At 43.5% G+C, this 4876-nt stretch overlaps 1 pseudogene; it reads right to left on the reverse strand.

Moving 5' to 3' along the window:
- Window positions 1-977: 977 nt before the first annotated feature.
- LOC114510969 lies at window positions 978-2312 on the reverse strand (annotated as a pseudogene).
- Between the last annotated feature and the right edge of the window lie 2564 nt (window positions 2313-4876).

Raw genomic sequence — 4876 nt, forward strand, 5'->3', positions numbered from 1 at the left:
AAGATGTGGTACATATATACAATGGAATACTACTCAGCCACAAGTAAAGATGAAATATTGCCATTTGCAACAACATGGATGGACATCAAGAATATTATGCTAATCAAAATAAGTCAGTCAAAAGAAGCTAAGAACCACATGATTTCATTCACATGTGGGGTGTAAAATTCACAGACACAGATAATAGTATGGTCAGAGACACAGATAATAATATGGACATAGATGGAAGGAAGTATGGGGGAGTAATGAGTAAAGGAGGCCAAATACATAATGACAGAAGATGATTTGACTTTGGGTGGAAGCACACAGTGCAATAGACAAATCATGTGTCATAAAAATATACACTTAAAACTTATATGACCCTATTAACCAAATTCACCCTCATAAATTTAATTTAAAAAAAAGAAAGAGAATCTGTGACCTTAATATTGTGGGAGCTGGGTGGAGGGAGTAGGGTTTGGTTATAAAAATGCTAACATACAAACCAGCTCTAAAGAGAAGATATGAGTGGTATCTCATTTTGGGATATCAAAAATATTAAATTTTTTATCTAAGAAATTATCCAGAGGATGCATTTTAGATGTAAACTTCTTATATTTAACTATAAATTCTAACTCAGGTTCTGCCCCATATTCTCCTGGTTTCATTGCTGTTGAACTTGGCTAGATGTTAAGCTGAGCTGTGTTACCAAAGAGAAAGAGTTCTACCTGGTGCTGCTAGAGTCAAACACTAAACACTGAGAACTGCCGTGAGGAAAGACTGGCTATTTTATTATTAATGGCACCACCCAGGAGCATGGAAAGCCAATGCTCAAAAGTCAGAACTCCCTGATAGCTGTAGGTTACAGATGGTAGAGGCCAAAATCAGAAGATACCATGGGTTAGAGGATTTAAAATCATATTGGAAGTTGATTGGTTGGAGGTGAGGTAAGGGTAATTAATTATATCTTCAGGTCATTTTTTTAGGGGAGCATAAAATTTTATTGACAGGTCAGAGGAGGAGACAGAAGTAAAGGTCCCACCCTTCCCATGGCCCTACCCAAAAGCATGCATCCCTCTGCTGGAAGCAGGAGGCCAGAGAGGCTGCTGGACTCAGGCAGTCTTGGTAGTGGGTACATTGTTGTAATAGGCATCCTGGACCTCAAGCAGGCTGTGGTAGGTGGCGATCTCCTGCTTCAGCTGTGTCTTGGTATCCAGGAGCTGCTGGGACTCCAGGTTCTCCTGTTCGATGTCAGCACGAATGTCACTCAACTGGGCTTGATACTGCTGGTCAGCATCTGGATCTGTGCCAGCTAGGGCACAGCTAGGGTCCAAAACAAGATTCCATTTCTGCCACCATGTCTTCGAGGGCAGCTTTCATGCTGAGCTGAGACTGCAGATCAATCTCCAGATCCTTGATGCTGAGGCACAGGTCAGTGACCTCTGTCTTGCTAGTCTTCAGTTACTCCATGTGGCCAGTGACCTCCGGGTTCAGCTCTTCAGCCTGCCTGATGAACCGGGCTTCAGCACCCTTCTAGTTCTTCTCAGCCATGACCTCATATTGGCTTCTCATGTCAATCAGGATCTTGGCTAGATCAGTGCCAGGATTGGAATCCACCTCCATACTGACCTGGCAACCCACCTGGACACTCAGGACACTGATTTCCTTCTCATGGTTCTTCTTCAGGTAGGCCAGCTCTTCCTTGAAGCCTTCAATCTGCATCTCTAGGTTGGCTCTGGCCAGATTCAGCTCATCCAGCACCTTGCACAGGCCATTGATATAAGCCTCCATGCTCATGCACAGGGCCCGATCCCTCTCATACTTGGTTCCAAAGTCATCTGCAGCCAGGTGGGCATTGTCGACCTGCAGGACAGCGTTGGAGTTCTCAGTGGTGGCACCAAGAATCTTATCCCGCAGCTCCTTTGTGGTCTGGTAGTAGTGGCTGTATGGCAGGTGGGCCCAGGCCTTTGCTTCTGATATCACCTCTTCTAGGCATGGGTCTTTACCTCTAGGTCACTGTTGGCTGCCTCCAGGGCATGCACTTTCACCAGGTAGGAGGCCAGGCGGTCATTAAGGTTCTGCATGGTGATTTTCTCATTGCCCACCAGAAGCCCCTGGGAGCTGATCATGGTGCCCATGTAGCTGCTGCCATAGCCCTCAGAGGAGGATGAGGACACAAAACAGGCAGAGGACACAGACATGCCATGGCTGCCTGAGCTTCCGTGGTTGCTGGGCGTGAGGTAGGTGACCCCAGATCTAAAGTGCACAATGTGGCTGCCCATACTCTGGAAGGACGAGAAGGCCAACAACTGACAATAGCTGTAGGAAGTCATGCTGAAAGAGGAAGTGGAGACACTAGTCAAAGATGCTATGGTTGGCCTGAGGAGTCATATTTCTTCAGGTCTTAACTTCAGCTCTGAGGTCTTTTCTGGAGTTCCTGTCTGGTTTTATGGAATAGTATGGAGGGTGGGGGTGTTGTCATTCTACCTTAGGGCTCAGCATCTAAAACATAATTTAGGTCAAGATAATATCTTGAACTTAACCAAAACCTGTACCTTGTGGCCCTTAGGGCATGGCAGATGTTTCTGGCTGCTTCAGGGGGTTGATGACTAGTAAGGGAAAGAGCTAAGGCTTATAAAGTATGCTGTGAAAAAAACTGAATAAAGTGCTGGGGCTACATGTTAAATTAAAATTCTATGTTAAATCAGGACCCTTGGTTTCAGCTGAAAGGCCTCATAGCTACTAGTTGCTCCTTTCTCTGGACCTTGGCCTATGAAGAGAGAGGGTGCCCTCTGAACAGAAGCTACTGCCACCTGCTGTCAGAGCTTAAGAATAAATCAGCTCTAGTTAGCTGGAAAATGCTGAGCTCCTTCTCTCTTCCCTCAAAAATCTTCACCTTAATAAAATGTGGAAGTGAGTGTCAGTTACTGATGTACACAGACTCTCTTCTTAAGTCAAGGGGAAAGGTAGGGAAAGACTGATATGATGCCTCATTTTACAGATATATGTAGAGGCACTGTAATGTGTAAGACACTGTGTGAGACACTGTTCAGTACATATATGAGAGTCTCTGCCATGGAGGAATTACAATCTAGTAAAGACTAGAGAATATCAGGATTTTCACAGGGGCAATATTTAATAAAGCTTTTTCCAAATCAAGTTCAAATTAAGTGAGATACAAAAACTGACACAAAGGTAAGATAAAGAAACTATCTTTATTGCGACAGAACTGTTGAAAAACATGGCTTAAATTTGAGGCAACAATAGGATCCCTAATAATACAATCAGAATTAAATTTGTCCTCCAAGTCACAATCTCCCCCATTGCCTGCAAAGAGGTGGCCCCAGGAAACCATAAGTGTAGAAGAGCAGACTTTAAACTATGCTTCTATAGAATGGATTCTCAAGAAGCAAGCTTTGCATATCCTGTTGATTATTGCAGTTTCACCCACTAGAGAAATTCTTCCTCTTCCGTTTGGAGAAATATGTTATCAGTAAGTAACTTCAACACATGATGCAGATTCCATCTTGTAGGTCTCCCAAGCAAGAGACATGAGATCAAGGAGTTTTGGATTGTGGCATTTTTTTAAAACCCTCACCCCAGGTTATGTTTCCATGGATTTTAGAGACAGAAGAAGAAAGAGAGAGGGGAAGAGAGAGAAACATCAGTGCATCAATGTAAGAGAGAAACATCAATCTGTTGCCTCCTGTACAGGCTTGTGTGGGAGGCCACTCTGCGAGGCGTGGGTCTAGCATCCACTGGGAGATGCACAGCACCCACGTCCACGGATAGGTTTTCCCTTGGGGAATCAGGCCTGCAATGTACCTAGGCTACTATGAGTCTTGCTTTTTGCTAAAATGCCTTCACCCTGAATTGAGGACATTTACTGCAAAGCAATTTCGTAAAAACCATGCTAAACCTTCCAAGGATGAGTGTAACCTGTCCAACTACTTTTGCCTTTTCATTTGCAAATATCTCTCTCCTGTGATGTGATTACCAGCATTCTCTCCTTTGTTTTCTGTATAAGGTAACCACCTAAAGTGAGCCTGTGCATAGTTAATGAAGACCTTCTTGTAATGTGCCCAGTAATGTGCCCAATAAAAGCTCATTGGAGCAAGGGCAGAGGCTTTTGCTCCCCTTGAGGGAAAAGCCATGTTGTCCCTTTTCCTCCACAGGACTTGGTAGTCCATGTGAATTTGTCTCATATTTTATCCATAATGACGCAGACCCCACGAACCAGCATCTGCATCAGGCCTAGACAGGGGATCAAACCTGCAATCTAGGTATGTGCCTTGACTGGGAATTGAATCCCAAACTTTTTGGTGTACAGTATGATGTTCCAACAGACTGAATCACTCAGCCAGAGCTTGTTCTGCCAAAATATTTTATTGTTTAGCTACCTTTTGCCTTTATTTTTCTGGTTTATGCAATACCAGCAGGCAGTGCACTCCCATCATCTAACAAGTAGCCTGGAACTTCATTGTCCTTCATGGGTTCCATTTAAATATACTGCATTTTAGTCTTCTAATTTTATAAACTTTGGGGGCATGGTCTTAATTCTGTTACTCTATCTTCAATAGCAATTACTCACTGCTATTTACTCAAGAGTATTTTGTATTGCTGATCTCACAGATCTCCACTACCCTGTGGCTTTCAAGGGATGCTTCTTGTTTCCTGGATTCTGGTTTCCTCTGGAGGAGTCATTCCAGTTTGCTCTCTGGAATCTTTTCTCTCTTCTGCTAGATTTTGTTCAGTGTTAGGCACTCTTTCTGATTTAGTAACAATTAAAACAATCAAACAGTCTCCTGTTGAAATATTGCTACTGAAACTTGTCTCCATGTTGGTACCACCTAGTGAAAGGTTTTTTTAGGCTCCTCTGAGGAAATAAATGCTAATC

Source organism: Phyllostomus discolor, chromosome 3 (assembly GCF_004126475.2).
Source record: "Phyllostomus discolor isolate MPI-MPIP mPhyDis1 chromosome 3, mPhyDis1.pri.v3, whole genome shotgun sequence".
NCBI classification, from domain to species: Eukaryota; Metazoa; Chordata; class Mammalia; order Chiroptera; family Phyllostomidae; genus Phyllostomus; species Phyllostomus discolor.